The sequence below is a fragment of the Panthera pardus genome, unplaced genomic scaffold, assembly GCF_024362965.1.
Source record: "Panthera pardus isolate Hobbes unplaced genomic scaffold, ASM2436296v1 HiC_scaffold_2, whole genome shotgun sequence".
NCBI lineage: Eukaryota > Metazoa > Chordata > Mammalia > Carnivora > Felidae > Panthera > Panthera pardus.
Window position 1 is genome coordinate 73,762,757 of NW_026526765.1, and position 24,321 is coordinate 73,787,077.

The 24,321-nt window shown below is 33.7% G+C and overlaps 2 non-coding genes across 2 annotated transcripts; both read left to right on the forward strand.

Moving 5' to 3' along the window:
* The first annotated feature begins 13,852 nt into the window (after nt 1-13,852).
* Nucleotides 13,853-14,002, forward strand: LOC128778504 (U12 minor spliceosomal RNA). The gene has a single exon (XR_008424077.1). It is a non-coding gene; the product is annotated as a U12 minor spliceosomal RNA (small nuclear RNA).
* Nucleotides 14,003-19,862: 5,860 nt separating this feature from the next.
* Nucleotides 19,863-19,964, forward strand: LOC128778444 (U6 spliceosomal RNA). Its single transcript, XR_008424032.1, has one exon. It is a non-coding gene; the product is annotated as a U6 spliceosomal RNA (small nuclear RNA).
* The last annotated feature ends 4,357 nt before the right edge of the window (nt 19,965-24,321 follow it).

Consider the following 24,321-nt stretch of genomic DNA (forward strand, 5'->3'; position numbering starts at 1 on the left):
TTCCAAAGTCTTTTGTTTTTATTTTTAATATTAGAATGCATTAATTCAACTTTTGTCAGTGTTCAGTTTTGTAATTTTACATTAAACATGGATATTTGCATGTACATGAACTTAATATATTACTTTCTGTGTCCTCCTTATGGATACCATGGTTTTAATGCAATTACCCTGAATTTTTAAGATTTCTAATATATTTTGGATATACAAAGTTGTTTTAACAAAGTAATCTTCTAATACTAGAGATTATGGAAATAAAATTGTGCAAGCTTGAGTTTGATCTAAATCAAAACATATTTTGGAAATATGTGATAATAATATATTTATAATAGAGTACATTTTCTTAACCAATAAGCTACATTATCTTTCATAACATAAAATCCCAATCTGACCTTTGTGCATGTCACACCTATAAGCAATTCATTTTTTTTTAATAAATAAAAAAAACATACTATGTTTTATGGGATACATGCAGGGAAAATAATGCTAGAAGTCATGATCTTACTCAGTTGAAGACAAGACTGAGTTTAGAAAAGAAATTACATGAGATAAAGAATTATACATTAATGTGCTTATTTAAATGCTGATTTTCATTAATTGTGTTCACCAGTTTTAAATGTAGCGGCTATTAAGTTGTATAAACTTATGATGAAATCATTACATTGAAGACAAAGGGAAGTGCTGGCCACATCAGGGTGGGTGCAGATGTACTGCAGGTATCTCTGTGACACAGAGATGCTCACCCTTTCATGTTGTGAAGCATCCTGGTCCCGCTAGGCTTCTGAGGCCCAGCCAGGGCCCGGCATTGCCCCTCCTTTCCCCAGGAACATAAGAGCCTGGGCTTAGGAAAAAATTCTCTATTTGTGAACTTACTTCCTGACTAATATTATTTGTAACCCCCAAATCAATATATGCTGTGCAGTCTCAGACATGCACATCAGAGCAGTAACATTTTGAGTCCCCTGACACTTTCCCAGCTGACATCCAATTAGACAACACTCTGCCTTCTTTCAACTCATAGTGTAAACAAATGTCCTTTTTTGAAGTCTATTTAGTGCCATGCTTTTCACATTTTTTAGTTGGTGATTTTGCTGTTTAGAATGTTCCCAAGCATCGTGTTCAAATACTATCTAGGGCTTATAAACTGAAGAAGGCTACCATGTGCCTTATGGAGAAAATGAGTGTATTAGATAAACATCATTCAGGTATGAGTTTTAGTGCTGTTGGCAGTGAGTTCAATGTCGATGAATCAACAGTATATTAAATAAGATGTTCTAAAACAGAAACAAATGTATAACAATAGTATATATTGATCAACTGAAAAAATGTTGTGACCAGAGGTTTACAAGAACCTGACCCTATATCTCCCTTAAGAGTAACTGCTAAGTATTCATCAGCACAGTGGACTTTATAGAACAAAACTACCACAGATAACAAGAATCAATTGTATATCAATGGGGCAGAATAGAGACCAGAAATAGTCATTATTTTCACAGTCAATTGATTTTTTTTAATTTTTTTAGTTCATTTATTTATTTTGGGAGAGAGAGAGAGAAGGAGAACATGAGCAGGGGAGGGGCAGATAGAGAGAGACAGAATCTCTCTGCTATTCATGCAGAGCCTAAAAAGGGCTCAATTTCATGAACCTTCTGTCCAATATTCACATCATGTTATATAAAAAGGAAAGTCACTGAACTTACCATTGCTGCTCCCCCTCGGTTATACATTACATTATCAATGTTCTTTATTACATTTCTGACCTAATTCATCTACCCAGGCAAAAAAAAAAGAAAGAAAAAAAAAATATATACCATCTGTTAGATAAAACATAAATATCAGGAACAAATATTGGCCTTTTCCTCTTCATTTATGAGGAAAATTCATCCTCCGACCTTAAATATACACTGATCACTCCCAGATTTGTATCTCTAGTCTGACACTTTCTATGAGCTATCGACTCATATTGAACTGACTTTTTGACACCTAGAATAGCAGGTGTCTCAAATTTTGCATATGAAAACAAAATCTTACTTTCTGAGCACTCCTACAAAACCCACTTCTCACACAGGATTCCCCATTCTAATAAAGCACACCATTTACCCAGTCTTCAGTGGCAAAATATAGGAGTCATGGTGAATCCCTTGCTTTGCCTATACCTCACATGAAATCCATCTTCAAGGCCTACTGGCTCAAGTTTCAAAATCAGAATCAAACAACTTATCACTAAATCTACCACTATTTCCTTAGACCAAGCTAGCTACCATCTTCTTTAGCAGAGACCATAGCAGTGCTCTGGCTCCCATACCCCGAAACTTGCCAACACCCACCAAACCCAAAGACATTTCATTCTTTGGCAGAAGGTGATATAACCTTTGTAAAATATAAATCATATTTTATCCTTTCTGTGCTCAATACCATCAGGTGATCAACAAGACCTTACATAATCTACTCTCTGCTTAGCGTTCTGATTTACTTTTTTCCAACTCCTGACCCAGCTCATTCCTCAAAAACACAAGGTTTTATAACTGCAACTTAACTATGCCATTGTAAATTCCATCTGGACATTTTTGCATAGCTCTTTTTCACTTTATTACAGTTTTTGTTGAAATGTCATCTCCTCAGAAAAAATACCCTCTGTGTACTCTATCTGAAACAACTCCTCTCAAGCTTAATTTTTTAAACACTCTTATCAAAAATAAAATTATATGATTTGCTTTATTTGCTTTATGGTGTATTTCATGCTCTCAATCTAGATTGTAGATCCAAGGCCAATCCCTTCACCCCCTAAGCTTTCCTGGATATCTAGTGTTAGAGCAGAGCCTTGTTTAGGAGAAGGTCAGTAACTGAACTTTCTTATTACTTTGGTCCAATCTGACCCCAGTAATGTATATTTCTTCAGATATTTTTTGATTATATTATATTTCTTGTCTATATAGAAAATCACTGGGATAACTTTTACACAATTACCTATTATAGAAGTTAATAAAAAAAATCATCAAAAGACAAACCCTGTAAGAAACTCAATTATTTAAAAATACTTCTACAAGATTTCAAACCATATTATATTAATGCCAATATAAACAATGGAGTACTGTTTCCTACACATATTAAAAAATAAAAATTCACTAGAAAACTGTTAAAATTGAATCTAAAATGAAGGTTAAATAGATACTAAAAGCAAGGGTTTTGGAAACCCTAGCTCTAACATTTGTCTTCTTCAGAGTCTAGAGAACATTTTCCCTCAAATAAATGTTAATAATAGTTTGCTTTAAATATATATCCATATGCTTTTTTCATAAATAGTCTTCATGGGGCACCTGTGTGGCTCAGGTGGTTAAGTGTCCCATTCTTGATTTCAGCTCAGGTCATGATCTCATGGTTCGTGTGTTCAAGCCCCACATCAGGCTCTGTGCTGACAGCATGGAGCCTGCTTGGGATTCTCTCTCTCCCTTTCTCTCTGCCCCTCCCTTGCTCACCCTATCTCTTTCTCAAAAATAAAAAGAACGAAACATTAAAAAAATATTCTTTATATATGAGAACTAGCATGCATTTATTTATTTATCTTTATACAAGGAGGGTATGTACAAATAACACATACTCTTTTCACTATTTATTTTTAAATATCCACATTTTTCAGATTCTTCATATCCTGAGTATTGATCCACCTTACTCTTCGAAGGAAATAAATTTATGTACTATCTTGGCTAATTTTATTAGGATATTACAGATTATGTTTAGAAAGTGTTTGCCTATTCCTAACAATAAAGGTATATATGCCTATGTTTTCTTCTAACACTTTTGCAGTTTCATTTTTAACTTCTGAATTATTATCCACCTTGAATTTTACATTGTGTAAGTAATGAAGTGGGCATCTGTCTATATTTTTTGTTTGTATGTCTATCATGAGCCAGAAGGCTGAACCTCATGTATTAAAACAACTCATTCCCTTCTCCTCCCCAATTTGAAGTGGGACCAGACATTCACCTACCAAATCCATGTAGGTATTGGGATTTATCTCATGACTCTGTGTTCTATTTCAATGATCTTGCTGTAAAATCACAGGGTGATAGAAAATGCTTTAAGGTTTAACTGCATTTCTGACACAAGGAAATCCAAATCTCTATTAACTTTTCTTCTACAAAATTGTTCTTAGATTGTTTTTACATGTTTATTTTTTGATATATTCCTTAGAATACACTTTGTCTAGTTTAAAAATGTAGTTTCAAGTTAATTTAGGGAGAGACTATAGATTCATAAAACCATCACTGTTGTCAAGTTTTAATTCATTATAATCAACAAAGCTAAACACTGCTCTATAAATACACTCAAAACTATATGTTTAGTAGTTGCAACAGAAAGACCCTGAACTGCAGTAAGCATTTAACTATGTGAATAAAAATCTCTGGTAAATAAATATACCTGAATACCTGAATGCTTACATAAGCATACCACGGATGTCATCCAAAAGTTTTTTTTACACATTCTCTAAGATGTTTCTTCTCAAACTGATTAGTATCAACTTCTAGATTTTTGAAATATCAGTGTTAAGTCAATACTTGATTTAAGATGTACAACATCAAGCACTAATGGACTATTTTCCTTAGTACTGTCATCTTTAGTTTTGTAAGTATTCATATTTCATGAATCATTTTCATATTCAGTATTGCATTCAATTTTAAAAGTATTCTGGGGCGCCTGGGTGGCGCAGTCGGTTAAGCGTCCGACTTAAGCCAGGTCACGATCTCGCGGTCCGTGAGTTCGAGCCCCGCGTCAGGCTCTGGGCTGATGGCTCAGAGCCTGGAGCGTGTTTCCGATTCTGTGTCTCCCTCTCTCTGCCCCTCCCCCGTTCATGCTCTGTCTCTCTCTGTCCCAAAAATAAATAAAAAACGTTGAAAAAAAAATTTTTTTAAGTATTCTGATATTCTTACAGCAGGAATCACTATTTCTATCTTTAAGCAAAATACTGAGGTTCATAGATTTCAAATGTCTTGCTCAAAGGCAAAAGCTAATAGTAGCTAAACTGGAATATTACTCCAGCCTTTAGATTCCTGGTTCAATATATTTATGAACTAAATACAATATTCAGTATTATATCACATATTTTAAAGTCTGCACCTCAAAACAATTTTCATTATACTCAATTGCTCTCGGGGTGTGTGTGTGTGTGTGTGTGTGTGTGTGTGTGTGTGTTTTGGCTTGGTTTGGGAGATATTTGCTTGTTGGTAAGAAAACAAGAAAAATCTGTATTAGTGAGGAAATATTACCTTGAAAAAGTCAAGAAACCAAAATACTATTTATGGTGATATATCCTCAAATTTCATTGGTTCTCTTTAATCCATCAATAAGGTCCACTTTTCTTTTTAGTCTAGGGGAGGGGTCTAAGAAGTTTTCTTCCACTTAAGCTTAAAAGTTATAAGCACTATAAGAATAAAAGACTTCCCCATCCCAGAGGAAACAGAATAAGGTAAATAAAGTGTGTTTGCCCAATAACAGAAATTGGAAGAGGGAGGGGGGCTGAGCGAGCTGTGTTTTTAACCTGTGAATTTCACTACAATATCCATGTGTCCTGTGATTCCTCTTTTAAGAATTCTCCATCCCTTGAAAATGTTTGCTAAACAGTTTACCCAAACTTAAGAACTTTCATTTGCCTTGTGGAGGGAGAATTCTGGGAATTTTCTGGTAACCATCCTTTGGGAGGAATAAAGACAGTAAAAGTAATGATCCTTGAAATCTACTACAACAAATCACAGAAAATTGTCTCAGTGAGTTTATGAAGAAATGGAATGTTATTTAGGGCAGCTCTAGAGAAAGGATAACTTGCCACCTCAAAAGCAAGGACCCATTTCTCCCTTCCTAATCAAATTTCTTTTTGATTTGGACTTTCTTGGTCATATAGTCTTAGTTATTCCTATTCTCTGCCAATAGTGCATGAATTTAGTGTGGTCTTGGCATCTTTTTCTTTATGGATTCTACCATAAACAGCATTATTTAAGGAAGAAGGAGAGGAAAGAGTGAGAGTATTGGAGCAAAAACTGTCCCAGATAAGGTTAAGCAGGCAGTGAGGACTTTCTTCAAGATTACTGCAATTGGGAAAGAGACTCGACCTCAGACTGAGCTCAACTCGACCAAGAGAGAGAGAGAAAAAAAAAGGATTAGGGAATTTGTAAGAACTGGGATGGTACTAATCATAGGCTACCCTGTTGGCCAAATGGCCTTACTCATAGGATAAGTAAACTTTCTTCCATTTTCATAGTGGAAGGTAATTTTATAAATTGCAGCAGGGTCAAGACAGAGTGAAGCTCCTATCTCCCCACAGAAGGTGAGAGACTGGGGCCCATCTTTGATAATTAGATTTCAAAGGGATGGTTTCTGATACTTCAGAAAGACATTCCTGGGTTAAACCTTACAAGGACCTTTTGAAAGATTTACAACTCAAAGAGGAAGAGAAAAAAATTACAATTAACCAGTTTTCCAAAGCAAATGTTCTAAGAAAAGGGAGGTCTGGGGTCTAAAGTCTAGAGTCTAAAGAAGCCTCTAAAATTTAATCAGTCAAAAGGCATAATCTCTAATGGAGGTAACTCCTTCTACTTGTGTTAGTTTTTTGATAATTTTTTAAAACTTTGGTTTGGAGCAAAAGTATAATTTCCCTACCTTGATTCATGAAACTTATTTTATGTACTATTCTTTCCTTCATTTTTTTGTACTATTATCTTCTTAATCTAACACATATGTAAGAATTATATTTATTTTCCTCTGAATATAAGATTATAAACATGGAATCTCATGGTGGAAAAGGTAAAGAAGTTTTCAATTAGGAGATAGCATATAGCAATATGAGAGGCTTGTGCATTTTGAACACTGGAAATGCAAATGCTGAAACCTGTTGCTTCATTATTTCTAGTTCGTATCTGCCTATATCTCTTGGAATCTGTGCCACTCCTGAGATTGCATTGGTTAGTAACTGACTAATTGTACCTGTCATTATTAAGTAGAGATTTTATATTAACCCCTGTATAGAATGCTGGACTTTTCTGTGTCTAGGTTAACTAAAAATGATAGCTTTGGAATCAAGTCAGAAAGCCTAGTCCAATCTACACTAAGCATTATTGCTGTTAGTGTAAGAACTTACTTATTTGGAAGGGATTATGGTTTAGGCAGCCTTTCAGAATAGTAGTTAATTATCTCAAATGCAGTTTAAAGAGAAGGATATTCAACACCTACTGAGAAGAATGAAATTTCTTGAAATAAAGCACTAATCCTGGCAGCTAAAAATACAAGAGTGCAGAAGGGAAAGTAGTTGTGGAGTCTCCAAGAAAAAGCAGAAAGTAAGACATGGGGATAGAGAGGGATATATATTCAACTTGTGACCACTGGTGTTAAGTGGCCTAGAAGATTTACATTCTTCCAGAATATATTTCTAATACTATCACTCTTATATGTTAGTAAAACAACCAGCCTGAAAAAAAAAAAAAAAACTATTATGCCATCACTAAGATATATTGATTATTTGGCTTATTGGCCTGACTCCTAAAGTATCAAACATATAAGAGAATTTATATTATATGAACATCTATACATGTCCAGCTTAGCTGGAATATAAATATATGTCCCAAGTATGAGCATTGTATGCCTATAATTCAGGAGTTATATCAGGGCTATGTATAGAAATGACCTGGATAATATTACCATTTACATACAGCTGAGTGCCATTCCTCGTCTATATAAGAATTTTCCAGTGGAGTCCATATTTTCAAAAAGCTCCTTAGGCTATGATAATTCATCCTTCTTATTAAGAATGACTAGTTTAAGGGGCGCCTGGGTGGCTTGGTCGGTTAAGCGTCCGACTTCGGCTCAGGTCATGATCTCGCAGTCTGTGAGTTCTAGCCCCGCGTCGGGCTCTGTGCTGACCGCTCAGAGCCTGGAGCCTGTTTCCGATTCTGTGTCTCCCTCTCTCTCTGCCCCTCCCCTGCTCATGCTCTGTCTCTCTCTGTCTCAAAAATGAATAAATGTTAAAAAAAAAAATTTAAAGAATGACTAGCTTAAGTTGGTATTGTACATAAATGCTGAAGTATGAATTTGCCAAAGAGACATTATTCAGAGTACTATGGCAAGAAACGATATGAAAGTCTTTTCCTCCCTATATATTCCTCATTATTTATGCACTGTATATTGACACAAGATATATTTATCCAAAATGTCATCAAGTTATCATAAGAACATATCAACATTCAAAAAATCTCCCCCAAGAGGTTGCTGGGAAGATGGCAGAGTAGGAGGATTCTAAGCTCATCTCTTCCCACAGACACATCTAGATAACAGCCACATCAGTGCACCCAGAAAATGACCCAAAGAATGTCAGAACAGATTTTCCATACTTGATCAAAGAGAGGAGGCCACATCAAAAAAGGGTAGGAGGGGCAGAGAAAGCAGTCAGAAATCAAACTCCTATTGAGACTAACCACAGGGGAGGGACACCACAAGCACAGAGAAGGGAGAGAAGCAGACCCCACACCAGGCACACCAGACACCCCAGGGACCCCAGGCATAGGAAACCTACACCAAGAAGGCAAATCCCTATAACATACGGCTTTGAAAACCAGTGGGCTTAACTTTGTGAGTTCTTCAAGGGTTTTGCTTACCCTTGTGTACTTTAAAAATCAGTAGGGTCAGTTCTAGGAGAGCCAGAGGTTGACAGGAAACTGAGTGCCCCCTGTTTGTTATGTGAGACCACATAAAAAACAACCCCACAGAGATATAGTATAGAAGCAGCAGTATGAAAGTCACCTGGGGTAAACATGAAGATTCATGCTGGAAGGGTAGGGATCTTTAAAAGACATCTCCAAGAACAACCAAGATATCTGGTTTCTCTGGAGGCCCCACCCACCAATGAAAGCTTCTCAGGAACAATGCAGAGAGCAGCCGGCACATCAGTGGAACTGCAGCCCCAGAAAATGGGCCGAGGGCAAGCATCTGGTCTGGCTGCTGAGACCACCTAATTAGAAGAACAGAGCTGTCCCAAACTGGCCCCTTGCCAATACAGGGACCAAACCCTTGCCATAACAGGCAAAGTGTGTCATGGTAGATGACTAAACTGAAGGTAAATTAGACTAAGTTAAAATAGTAGGTGTATGCAACCAAATAGGAGATAGCCCTGTAGTGCCAGGTTCTGGTGTAAAGGAGACAGTGTGCTACAAGACACTACAGGACCTCTTTTTTTCATAAGGTCACTACCTTCAAATTAGGAGATGTAAATTACTTTTCTAATACATAGAAAACAAACACAGAGTTAGACAAAATAAGAAGCTAGCCGAATATGTCCCAAATGAATGATCAGAACAAAAACACAGCAAAAGAGCTAAATGAAATGGAGATAAACAGTATGCCTGATAGAGGATTCAAAGTAATCATCATAAAAATACTTAATGAACTTGATAAAAGAAAGGAGGATTCCAGTTAGACGTTCAACAAAGAGATAGAGAACATAAAAAAGAACAAATCAGGGGCATCTGGGAGTCAGTCAGTTGGGCGTCCAACTTCAGCTTGAGTCATGATTTCATGACCTGAGCTCATAGGTTTGAGCCCTGCATCAGGCTCTGTGCTGACAGCTCATAGTCTGGATCCTGCTTATGATCCTATGTCTTCCTCTCTCTCTGCCCCTCTCCTGCTTGTGCTCTGTCTCAAAAATAAATAAATACTAAAAAAAAGAACAAATCAGATATGAAGAACTCAATAACTGAAATTAAAAATATACTAGAGGGAATCAATGGTAGATTTGAGGAAGTAGAAAGATTAGCAAACTGGAAGACAGAATGACCAAGCTGACCAGCAAAAAGAAAAAAGAATAACAAAAAATGAGAATAGGTTAAGGGAGCTCAGCAACACCATCAAGTGTAATAACATTCATATTATAGGGATTCCAAAAAATGAAGAAAGAGAAAAGAAGGCAGAAATCTTATTTGAAGAATAGCTAAAAACTTCCCTAATCTAGGGGAAAAAACAGACATCCAGATCCAGGAGACATTAAGAGCCACCCCCCACCGCCCCTTGCCGCCCAAATAAACCCAAAGAGGTCCACACCAAGATACATAATGATTAAAATGACAAAAAAATAGACATAAAGAGAGAATTTTAAAAAGCAACAAGAAAAAAGAAGACAGTTACATACAAGGGAAACTCCATAAGGCTACAGCTAATTTTTCAGCAGAAACTTTTCAGGCCAGAATGTAGAGACATGATATATTCAAAGCGCTGAAAGGGAAAAAGCTACAGTTAGAAATACTCTACCCAACAAGACTATTATTCACCTTAGAAGGAGAGATAGTTTTCCAGACAAACACAAGTTGTAGGAGTTCATCACCACAAAACCAGACTTACAAGAAATGTTAAAGGGAATACTTTGAGGGGAAAGGAAAGAGCATAGTCAGGAGAAAGAAAATTATGAAAGGAAAATATTTATAGGTAAATATAAAGATAATAAAAACACTAGATTAATCATTTATAAAACCAGTATAGAGGTTAAGGCACAAAAGCAGTAAAATCAACTATATGTATAAAAGTCAAGGCATTCACAAAAGGATGTAAAGTATAGTATCATATACATAAAGAAGGGAGGGGTGATAAATTAGTGCTTTTAGAATGGATACAAACTTAAGTGACCATCAACTTAATACAGACTGCTATTTGAATAAGATGTTATATATGAGCCTAATGGTAACCACAAAAAATCTCTTCCACACCAACTTGGAATCATAAATTAAATTGAAACTGTTGTATTTTCTTTAAAGAAATAAATGTAGAAATTGCTAATCAAGATCTGAATGAATAAGGTCATTATAAATCAATCACAGCTCTTCACAAGAATTTTGTAATGCACTCCATAATGGATTACCTAGGAAAACATATTTAACAATAATTATACAAAACCATCCATTTACTTAAATGTGGAAGAATTTTAAACTGGATTTCATTTTTTTAAGTCCAGAGATAGCTATATATTCATTTAAATTAGGTACCTAAAGATTTATGTCCCTATGTTAAACAAACTCCAAAGTAACAAACCAAAAAAATTAGTAACATAAAAAATTCATGCATTCACTTATCAATGAATTTATTAAGCACTTAGTAAAACTTTACTTTTAAGAGTTTATACTTTGCTAAAGGAAACAGTCATATTGTCAAATTATAACATCATACGATTTATACTGTAAAGTAGATGAGGTCTGTAAGTATAAAAACAATAGATATTTATCATAGGAGTTTTGTGATTAAAAAAACTTTTTACATATACTTTTGGCTGAAAAAATAATATAAGACTCCTGCAAAGAATGAAATGTATTTTATTTCTTATTAGAAAAAAAGAAAAATTATATATAATTTAAAAAATACAGAATGCATATTAACTTATATTAAGTTATATTAATTATAATTTGTATTTAAATAATTGATACATTTAGTTGAAAAAATTGATACAGCTAAAATTTAGTTAATAGCATTTATTTTGAAAATATGGTACCATTAAATCACTTACAGTAATTCTAACAAGGATAATACATTCCTAGTGCAAAATTACTAATATTTTTTTTAATGTTGATTTATTTATTTCGAGAGAGACAGTGCAAGTGGGGGAGGAGAAGAGAGAGAGGGAAGAGAGAGAATCCAAGCAGGCTCTGCACCATCAGCATACAGTCCAATGTGGAACTCAAACCCACAAGCTGCAAGATTGTGACCTGAGCCAAACTTAAGAGTCAGAAGCTTAAGTGACTGAGCCACACAGGTACCCCAGTGCAAAATTACTATTCTAAGAATTTAAGTTTCAAAATGCAATACAGGTTGCCACATAACTATTTAGGCTGGTTTTGCAGCAGCAGGTGGAGATTTTAAAAGGAATGATGCTCAGTTGACTCTGATTCAAAGAATTATCAGAATTTCATATTCTAAAACACAATAGTTCTGAAATGTTTTTAGTCGTAGAATATGTTTTGAATAATCTCCAGTCATCTATTTTCCTGAATACTTATCAATTTGTTTTTCATTCTGTGAACATTAGTGACTCTCAAATGAACATATGTGGGATATTCAATGTCATTCATTTCAACTCTCCTTGTTTCTTTTCCTGGGGCTAAATCTGCATAAAGAGCTCAAAGGATTGTCCATTAGAAATATATGTTTTATGGAAAAAAGTATGTTTGACATTCAAAAAATGAAAATACCCACAAAAAAATTTTTAAATGTATATAATGGATTTTTTAGTGTTGGTACTCAAAAACAGGTCATATAATACTGATGATACTGCAATTTGAAGGATGTCTCAAATTACTTACATAAATTTCTATTTAAATAGAAGTATCAGGCCACAGTCCTCAAAATCAATTACGACATAAAAAGTACCCTTGAAATATGTAAATAAAGAGGTTCCATTTTCTAAAAGGACAAGGAAGGTAAAATTCAAAGAAAAAGCATCTACCTATTTCAGACACATGTGCTAGCTAGAGTAGTCTCAAGAAAAGAGACAATAATGAGATGGAAATGAAGGTTCTACAGGCAGCAAAATTAACACAGCTTGGAAATTAAAGATAACATAGTTGAAAATTTCAGACTTGGCATTGTCAATATTGAGCTTAATAGTGAGCATTATAAACACACTCATACATGTTAAGTGCTTTTAAAAATTAAAGTTTATTCAAAGTCTTTCAAGGTTAAACAAAAATATTTCATTATCAGTGAAAAGATCCCTAAGATAAATGCCAATGGCTCAAATCCAATCAAGATGAAAAAGAGAAATTAAATAGTTATAGAGAAATCAGAGTCTGAAGAAAAACTCGGAAAACTTAGCTGATGCTCTTAGTCAGTAGCATTTATTTAGGCCTCTGACACCACAGGTCTGGATTCTTTCATTAGTTTTCTAAAAGAGCTCTCAGGCTCTTTTCTCTTGACTCTTTTCTGTGACTCTTTTTTCTTTCTCTGACTCTAATTTATCTTCCACACTATCTCTGGATTAATCTCCCTTAGGTCCTTTCATTATGTTAGTGTTCAAAAGCTCTACAACAACTCCCAATTCCTTCCTAAACAGATTTAACAGCTCCTGTTTTTTTTTTTCTTCTCCAGATTCCCTGCAATTTTTCTGCCTCCCACTTAGACAAGCCTATTTTCCACTAACCCCAACCACAGAACTTTCTCTAGAGTTGGTATCATCATTTATTTGCACCATGCATTGAACTATCATCCAAGCATTGCTCAACTTGCTTCCTTCCTGAAATACCATCCTCTTTCTTCACCAGCTGAAGCCCTTTCTACCCCCTCCTTAAACTTCAGCTTAGGTCCTGATTTATCAACACTTTGCATGTTTATTATTTACTTTGCCCTCTACTGATTAATCCCAACTCTAAATTCTTATAGAGGTATTGTTTGTTGTATGAAAATTACAATGTGGGTGTCTATTATTTTGTGTATTTCATTAACTTTCAGAGGCATGCAATCTTAAGACATCCATAAGATAGTAAGCTATTTGGAGGCTTGGATCACATCTTAAATTTTTATATTACAGGATGGATGCTGAATGGATAGAAAGGAATTCTGCCTCATTTCATTAAAAAAAAAAAAAAAGAGTCGGGGCGCTTGAGTGGCTCAGTTGGTTAAGTGTCCGACTTCGCTCAGGTCATGATCTCACTGTTCGTGAGTTCGTGCCCTGCATTGGGCTCTGTGCTGACAGCTTGGAGCCTGGAGCCTACTTTGGATTCTGTGTCTCCCTCTCTCTCTGTCCCTCCCCCTCTCACACTCTGTCTCTCTCTTTCAAACATAAATAAACATTAAAAAAATAAAAAAATGATTCAAGGAGTCATATTAAAATACGTATTGTAGGCCTTAAACTTATGAGTAAAGAAACTTATGATTCGGGGTGATGCCCAAATCCTCACTGCTAATGTAAGATGAATTTTTGAGCTGGTAGAGGTTTTCCCTAAGGCGACCCACCTACATTTCGGGATTCCTGGGAATCGCAATCTGCCCATCCCCCTTTAACACTGAAAGAGCAGACTGGCGTGGAGGTAATAAACAAGGTTGAGCAGGTGCTTGTTTCCTATAAGTAGTAAATTGGATTAGCCCCAAGGGTTAAAAAAATACATGTTATATAAAAATGGATGCAGGGAAGAGGGAGATACAGGCTTCCAGTTCTAGAATTAGTATGTCAGGGGAATAAAAGGCACCGCATAAGGAATACAGTCAATGACATTGTAATAGTTATATAATGGGACAGATGGTAGGTATACTTGGGACGAACATAAGATATAAACTTGTCAAATCACTAAGTTGTACACCTGAAACTAATGTAACATTGTGTCAACTATACTCAAATTTTTAAAAATTTGGGTGGCTGGGTGGTTCAGTCGGTTAAGCGTGGAGCTTTTGATTTTGACTCAGGTCATGATCTCACAGTTTCCTGAGTTTGAGTCCCACATCATGCTCTGCACACTGACTGGGGGAGCCTGCTTGGGATTCTCTCTTTCTCTCTGCCTCTTTCTCTGTGCCTCTCTCTCTCTCCTTTTTTTTCTCTCTCTCTCTCTCAAAATAAACTTTAAAAAAATAAAAAAATAAAAACCCTATGTATAAGTACAATGAAAAACAAAATAAAAATAAGTGAAGGGATTGAGTATAAAGGCAACATATTAATTTCGTAGGGCTACGATAACAAAGTACCACAAAGTGGGTAGCTTAAAACAACAGAAATTTATGCTTTCATAGTTTTGAAGTCAAGATATCAACAGGAGCATGCTCCCTCTAAGTATAAAATCCCTCTGTGCTTCTTCCTAGTTCCTGGTGGAAGCTATCAATTTTTGGCATTCCTCAGCTTATAGCTGCATCATGCCAATCTCTGCCTCCGTTGTACATGGCACACTCCCTATGTATCTGCATCTACGCTTTGTCTTCCCTCTGTGCAAAAAAGCACTAGTCATATTGGATTATGGGCCCACTCTACTTTAGTATGACTTCATCTTAACTAATTACACATGCAACAACCCTTTATCCAGATAAGGTCACATTCTGAGGTACTGCTGTTTAGAGCTTGAACATATGTTTTTGGAGGACACAAATTGACCCATATGAGGCAGTTAAAACTACGATTCAAATTAACTCTGAATTTAATGCATAGAATATATGCTGAGAAGTTCAGCCTGCTTGCAAGAAATAGGCAACATATTTACCTCTAAAAATAATGAGAAAACATGATCAATCACTTCATCCAGAATTTGTAAGAGTTAAGCCAACAAATTATAAAGGGAAACACAGAAATTGTGCATTGATCCTGAAGGAAATTTATCCTAAGAGAGTTGATGAAATAGAATAGTGGGTGATTTAGAAAACAATATTACCAATAAAATTATACATGATATACATGACTTTTTTATAAGAGCTTAATTAGATTTGCTTTTTCAAATTTATACAGTTCAGTAAAATTAATCATGGGAAGAATGGGAGTAATACTTTTGGGTAATATGACAGCATCAATGTATGTAGTTTCTGATGCTATACTTTAATCAAGGAATATTCCTCGATTCTAGAATATCTATTATAAATTAGAATGTCAAATTTCATGTATATCAGGTCAAAAATATTTTTGTAAATTTTAAAACTTTCCTTAATTTTAACCTTGAAGTTTTTGAGTATTTGATCTGAGATACTTCTTTTGTTATGTTATTCTTAGAAGATATCACATATTGTGTGTGAATTCTAGGAATTTCCTCTGTAATCTAAATTTGCATATCCAACTTCTTACTTGAAAACACCACTGAGATATGTCACCAAAGCCTAATGTTGACTATGTCCCTAAGGATATATGCCAATATTCTTATTTCCCACAGTACAGATATTTTTTGTTCTCCCATACATTTCCTGAACTTTCCTTGACCTGCTCCATAAGGGATGAGGGACAAGAGGGTAGCTATCCAGAAAACTATATTTGCCAATCTCCTGTATTAATGAGACTTAGTTTAGGTATATTTCTATTTTTTTTCCTGACTTCTACTTTTTATTAACATCTTAGCTATGAGTTATATATTTTTCCTATTAAATGTCATACAGTGTTTTCTCCTTGTAGCTGTTTGGAATATTACCATTTGGTCTTTAGTTTTTAACAATTTGATTATAATACACCTAGGTATGTTTCTCCCTGTATTTATCCCACTTCAATTCAGTGGCAATGTCTTCCAAATGCTATGGGAAATTATCAGCCATTATTTTTTCAAGTATAGAATATATCTCAACTCTCTGTCTTCTCCCGCTGGGACTTTTTTTTTGACAAATTTCCACATGTACTTTATGCTTTGTTTTATTTTGTTATGTTTGCCTTCTTTGTTTTTCTTTATTTCAGTTTACATATCCTTTCTAATAATGTATTTCTGAGTTCAATATATAGCCTATCCTGTGTTGGTCTGCTTTTAATCACCTCCATGAGATCCAGTGATTTTTCTTTATATAAATACATAAACATTTTACCAATATTTTCCATCCCTTTATTCACATTATTTTTCTTTTCTGTCTTTTCTATAACATAGGTATCAAGAGTATGTTAAAGTCCTTACTAATTACAATATATGTATCATCTCTGGGCCTGCTCTTACAATAGACTATTGTATTTCTTTACTGTTTATTACTTGTTGCTGGTTATTCATATGATTAGTAATTTTATATCTCATATATTGAAGGTGATACACTGTAAAGATGTGGATTATCTTGACTTCTAATTCCCCTAAGCATATCTTTTACTCTTAGAGCATGTATCTTAATTCTAGGACGTGGTCCATATATCTAGACCAGGGCCTTTCTGGTTTCTTAACTCAAAGTCCTGGCCGCTCACCATGGTATTTCTAACTGAGTCTGGCCACAGATAGTTTTATTGATCTAGGTACCTACTCAAATCTCTCCTGATTCCTTGTGGTTATTCTCTGCTACACATCCTGGAGTTTTACTCCTTGAGTGCATAGCTAAACACTAAACCAAAGACACGAATAATTTTATATACTTTCTCGTGGCCCATTCTCTGCCATGCCTTTCCCTTTAAATCTTTGCTCCTGAAACCCAAGCCACCACAGCAGCAATGAACTATAATTTTGTTTTTACCACACAGCGATACCACTACCTCCTTTTTGAATTCAACTTACCTGCACTGTGATTTGAGAAGTTCTATCTAGTGCAATATGACAAAAAAAGAAAATAAAAGGCATATAGATTAGGACAGAAGAAATAAACTTCGTTTACAGATGTTGTGGTTATCTGTGTAGAAAATCTGAAAGAATCAACAAAAATTCCTGAAACTAATTAAGTTATTATAGCAAAGTTACAGGATACAAGTTTAATATACAAAAGTCAATCCATATCTTCTGCTTAATATTGCTATGAACCTAAGTTGCTCTTACAAGTAAAGATCATTTAAAATAAATATGCTGTTACTGGAATAGCAAAGTATTTAAGTCTTCTTGAACCTCTTAACAAAACAGACATAACAATAAATGCAGTAGAGTACTAAATATGTAAATTAATAGAACACTGAAAGCATTTTAACCCCAAGAAGTGAAGTGGTATCCTCACAAACCACAAAATTCCACTGAGCTGTGCCTAACTACAACATGTATATAATTAACTGTGTGAGAGGAAGGAGAAAGACAAAGATATATAATAGCCCTGATGCTAGTAAACTACCAACAACAATTCATTCAGAAAGCAAGAGAAGACTCTGGAAGAGAAGTCAGGTGAAGGTATCTGAGAAAATCATCAGGAGAGGAGACTTTCTGTTTCCACTGTAAGGATGAGTTTAGGAGACTTCAGGAATGTTAGACTATGCTGAGGATATAGAGGTGTCATGAATGCTTGAAACCAACCAACTGAAGAAGTTTCCTTCAAGGACAAAATCTATGCAAAAGAGAAACTGATGGGAATAAAACACACGTTAAGCAGGAGAAAGATACTATGGGACAAAAAGAAAAAGAGTTGGGGCACTCAGTGTGGAAAAGAAAGAGAGAAAGGAAATATTCTGATGATGGTAAAAAAAAAAAAAAAAAGGAAGAGAGGAGAGAGTTCTCAAAGTACCTGAACTAACTTTGTGATGCTTCACGGTAAAGCCTGAAGCCATGAAGCTATGAAAGCTACCTTAGAATATCCCCCTATCTGGAAAGATATTTTTTAAAATTCAAGAAAATTTATTTCATATAAATATTCATAACACAATAGAATTGTAGTTAATTCCATATCAACTCATTCTAGGTCAAAAAAATATGAGCCAAATAAAGATCTTTAAGATACTGAAGATATACCAAAAGAACATGCTCTCCTAAAAAAGATTTTAAACAGTGAAGCTTAGTATTTCAAAATAAACCAAATATAATTAAAATATGAAAAAAATCATAAGAACTAGAAAAAAAAGAGAAAAATAAAATTACAAAAACAAGAGAGGTTGAAAATAAGACCTCACTGAGTTCTAGAATGATTTAGAAATAAATTTAAAATAATTTCATAAATAAAAGCAAAGCTAAGTAGACAATGGAAATGAACAGGTATCATACATGATACAGTAAAAGGAATAGACAATGAAAAGTAGAATAGTAAATTTTAAAATCAAGCAAAAATTAATAGAGGCATAAAATGAGGAGGAAGTAGTAGAAAAAGTGGAGAAAGTACACACACACACACACACACACACACACACACTCCAAGTGAAAACAAAAGAACAAAGAATACATATTAAAAACCATAATATCATATAACTTTTCTGAAATAAATTAAGAATTACATCTTCATATTGAAAGAGAATATTATTTCTCAGAGAAAAGTTTTCACAAGCAGCCAAAACCAATACATATTATGGTAAAAGTATTTGATTTAAGCTCCAAATGCTTTCAGAAGGCAATTGCTTTAAGTGACTGTAAAGATAATCCAAGTACTAAACTATTTGAAAACATAAACAAAGGAACAAAAAACCCTTTAAATTCTTTTTTAAGGTAAATGTTATATTGATTATAAAACCTGATAAAAATTGCTCCAAAAATGAAATCTACAAACCAACCATACATGTGAATATTAACAAAAATATTTGATTTATAAATTTAATATTATTGCCATAAAAAAACAGATCTTTTTTTCCCCTTGAGATAGAAAATTATAAGGTTCATCTGAAAGGACAAACAAAAATAGAGAAAGCACAGAAACCATGAGAAGGATATTCTAGTTCACTCTAGATGAGATGTATTTTATGTCCTGTATGTATAAGAGAATAAGGCATTAGAAAATGAATGGACTAAGATAGAAAATCTGGAAATAGATAAATCTGCAAATAAAAATTTAGTATATCACAAACATAGCATTAGAAATCAATGAGAAAAATATTCTTTATAATTAGTAGTGTTGGAATAGTGGCATAGCCATATGAAGAAAAAGCAAAATTATCTCCACATAGTATTAAAAGAAATATATTTAAATTCACCTACAAACTTGAAAGTAGAGAAAATAGTGTTAACTATGATTCACAAAACATAATCAATAAAGGATAAAATTAATAATTTTAGTTTGTTACTTGTCCAAAAAGTTATGACAAATAAACATTATAATCAATAAATAACAAATGACAAAACAGTGAAATATATTTGCAATGACAAATATGTCCAAATGTCCAAATGTCCAAATGTCCAAAAAAATATGACAAATAAACATTATAATCAATAAATAACAAATGACAAAACAGTGAAATATATTTGCAATGAAAAATGTTTAAAGGCCATTGGATCTATTCATTAGTAGGACTTTAAGCTACAGTAATTTGGAATATAGACCAAGTCAGATATTCAGATATATCCTAAAGATAAAAACAAATTCAAGTTGTTGCTCAGTAGCATGCATATACTAAACTCATAATGGCAAAGAGAAGATTAGCATGGACCCTGTGAAATACTAACATGTAAATTCATGAAGCATTCCATATTTTTCTATACACTTTAAAGTGGCTAAAATGGTAACCTCATATTATGTATATTTTACCATAATAAAAATAAATAAACGGAAAAAGAGATATGAAATAATAAATGAAGCAAACTTTTAATTAAAATCATGTAGAAGGTAAAACAATAGTGCAAGACATTTTAAATGTTTTTCATAAGCTTAATTTTCGTAAAAATATTGGCATTGGGATCATTCTGAGTTTGTGTTGATACTAAAAAAAAAAAAAAAAAAACAAGAAAAAGCTAGTTGGTTAGATCAATCTCAATAAGAATAAGAATGAAAACTAGACATAATATCACTTGATGTGATACAACAGGAAGCTTACAACTCCTGCTGTGAAGTATTATTAAAAAAATAGAACAAATTTGATCAGCCTTCTAAATGTAACTACTTTTTTTATTACAGGAAATAAAAAAAGTATGCAGACCACCTTAACTGATACAAAGGGAGGCAATGAGCAAATCCAGAATGTCCCAAGTTATAGAGGATCAATTTCCTTGGTTTCTGTATCAAATAATTTATAAGGGAAAAGAAGGAGGGGAAGCTTATAAGTCAAAAATAATTTAAACTATATCAATGAAACATATCATATGTATTTTGTTTCCTGATTCAAACAAACCGTAAATTTAAAATACTATGAAATATTGAAATAAATGTGAATATTGTGTTTTTATAACATTAAAGAATTATACTTAATTACTTCAGAAAAGATATAAAAACTGGAATTAGGATTTTTAAAGTATCTTTTGATACATATTGGAGGATCTATGGATGAAATAAAGTGATATCTAGGATTTAACTGAAAAAAATAACTAAGATGGGGTGTGGATGGAGAATAGGTATAGACTTAGAGAAACATATTGACTACATTGAAACTGGATATTGGATCAATAGAGGTTTATTATTTTACTTTTCCTTTTGTATATTTATACTTTTCCATAATTTTTTAAGGTAGTACTCACATTAAAATCACAAACAAAATAATAATGGAGGAGGAAAAATTATCATCTCAAGTGATTTATAAGCTGTGAATGAGAAGAAATCATAAAAAATAATCTAAGCTTATGCATACTTTATCTTTTAAAATACCTATTTATTTGCTTCAACTCATTCCCCAATATTCTCATACTTTTTTATTTTAAATGTATATGACTAGACATATAGAAAATTACTAATCAAAAAAATGTTGGTCAAATCCTTTTGTGAGAAAGTAAGCATTTCTTGGTTTTATTTATTTATTTTTAACATCAACTAATCTTAAGGATTAGGCATGAAATGCCAGGTACTTTTTAAAGTACATTTGCTATTTACTCTCCACTAGGGAGAAATGTGACCTCATTCCATGTTCTGAATAACACAACTGTGCCCTAGTGATTAGTGCATCAGGTCTGATGGGAGAAAAACACAAGGCTCTGCATTTTTAACAAACTGCTCAGCCTTAAACTGATTATCAAAGGATTTAAAGGCAAATCATTTTTTAAAAGTCAATTGATTACACATGATTGGGTAATAAATAAAACAAATTCTATATTTATGTTACTGATGTAGAAGTAACAGTCTGCTGACAATGTATATATTTTACATTCTATTCAGGTATAATAAACATCTAAAAGTTTCCTTCCTTTTAAGCTTGCAGTTCCATATATTGGGGGACTACTGTCATTTTAACTGCTACAGTGTCAGGCTTTGAAATACTCGCATAACCACACAAAGCTCCCTTATACCTGTACGCAACCAATTCCCACTCCCACCCTTGCTTCTAATCACTGATCTGCCAGAAGCAAACTGATTTTGCCTTTTCTAGAATTTCATATAAATGTCACACAAAGCCAAAGAATATGCAGTCTTCAGTGAGTGGCTTCTTTTATATAGCTCCTGACTATCAATACTGGAACAGTTTGCTGCATCGTTGCAGAGTGACTTGATATAGTAGACATAGCACTGAAGAACAGGGCAGAAGGCCTCAATCCTGTTTCTGCCACTCCAATCTGTGAACTAGGATATATATTGTAACTTGTCTTCTCCAGCAGTGGTAGGTTAAGGAGAATATACTATTTCTCCTCCTCAAGGCTGTTGTGTGGGGCTAACTAGAGAGAATGGATACAGTGCTTTCTAAAGTACACCACACACACACAAACACACACACACACTAAATAATATAAATAAATAAAGCACAACACACATGATCAATTCAGCAGAAAAGGCTATCAGAAATAAGAGAAATGATAGTTTCAAAAAGTATTTCATGAAAGATGAATAAATGTATATTAAAATATAAATTTTAAATATTCTGCTTTTTCACTATGGAGATGGTAATAAAATGGAGGAAGACAATAAATTGTATGAAGTTCAAATAAAATAAGAAACAAAATCTAAAACTAGAATTATAAGAAGGAACAATGTTCTATCAAAGTCTAACAAAGTCCATCTAAATAAAAACAGATAGCTAGCTTTACAAATATACTTCATTCTCGGGGCACCTGGTGGTTCAGTCGGTTGAGCATGTGACTTCAGTTCTGGTCATGATCTCACGGTTCGTGAGTTCGAGCCCTGCGTCGGGCTCTGTGCTGACAGCTCAGAGCTTAGAGCCTATTTCGGATTCTGTGTCTCCCTCTCTCTCTCTCTGCCCCTCCTCCACTCATGCTCTGTCTCTCTCTCAAAAATAAACAAACATTAAAAAAAAGAGAAATATACTTCATTCTTTTAATTTTAATCACTATCTAGAATTTACATAGGACAAATTATTTGACAAATTTATAGTTATAAAATAGGACATATAACACTTGTCTTCAAGTTTCTTCTACTTTCCCTGTCAACAAGGAAAACAGGCAAATAAAAACGGCTTTTAAATAAAATTTAAGGACAAATAAAGAACTCTTCCAGCAAAATAAGACCATAAACATTATATGAAGGTTGACATTTTTAACTTAATGAGAAAAAACAGTAGTGTTTTTTTCTATTAGTTTTATTTGTTTATTTTACCTGATGTCAAGAAAGAAGATAAGATATTTACTGTCCCTACATCTACATCACTATGATGGATCTCCTTTCCTGATCCATCTTTGAAGCCTAAATTTTCCCTCTGCCTCCCTACACCCTACAGAAAAGGGAGCAACATAACTGCAGTGCTACAGGCTTGAAAATTTCTGACACAAAGAGGAAACTGAGGAAAATTTATGATTTTCAAGATGTAAAAGACCATGACACTTGGAAAGGAGTAAAGAATAGATTATATGAAAAGATAGTTGGTTTGGGTAGGTTGAATTCTGCCAGTTGAAGGGAAATCCAATTGGAATACTTGAAAGATCTAGTCAGTGTGGGAATTTTAGAAGGACTAAAAAGACAAAACACTTGATTTTTTGGCTTTCTGTCCTTGTAAGTTAGAAAAATTATACAGACCTGAAATAAAGACTTAAGTGGAAGGTTTCCAAGCATTTATATGCTTTTATCCAGTAAAGAAAAGGGAGAATCCTCAATCCATGCCTATAAAATGTCAGATCTCAATCAGACGTGTGAAGGATTTTCATTAATCATGGTTGTAGGATAAAAAAAGTTGATCCATTAAATTCATTTGGCTAATTAAAAAATAAGATTCATTTCCTCTTATTTTGGTCACTCTTTTCAAGAAAAAAGACAAATGTAAGAAAGTTAAATACATTTCAAATTACTGTTTAGTATAATGAGTATAGAAGTATGCAGCATACTGAACAACAGCTTTATAGTAATGCAGAAGAAAGAGTAATCACTGAAGGCTGGAACACTGAAACATTTCAGGCAGAAGGAATTAATGTATATGACAGCAGAGTTGGACATTTAAATTAAGAAACTGAAAAAAATGAAAACTCAGAAAAATTATATAATGTGCTCAAATTTAATAGCAGGATCACAGAATGAAAGCCAAATTCTCTGATTCTATGAGTATGCTACTTGTTCTAAAAAATTAGAGCTCCTAAAATAATGGACACTTCTTTATTTATTTGTTCAATAATATTTATTACATGCCTATGATATGCTAAATTCTGTTCTAGCCAGTGCAGATAAGCAATAAGGGAAACAAAGCAGTGAACAAATAAAGTCCCTCCTTCTGTGGAGTTTGCATACTAAAGTGAGTTGAAAGACAGAACATAAATAAACAAATATATGGTATATTGTCATATAATGCTATGAGAAAATTAAAAAGGGTAAGCAGGTAAAACAGGAAAGAATTATAATTTTAATCATGATGCCTAAGGAATGTCCTTTTGGGGAACTAACATTTAAGGATTAATATAAATGAGATATTTCAGGTACAGAAACCTGGGATTACAAAGGCTTCAAGGTGGGAATATGTGAAGCATGATATAT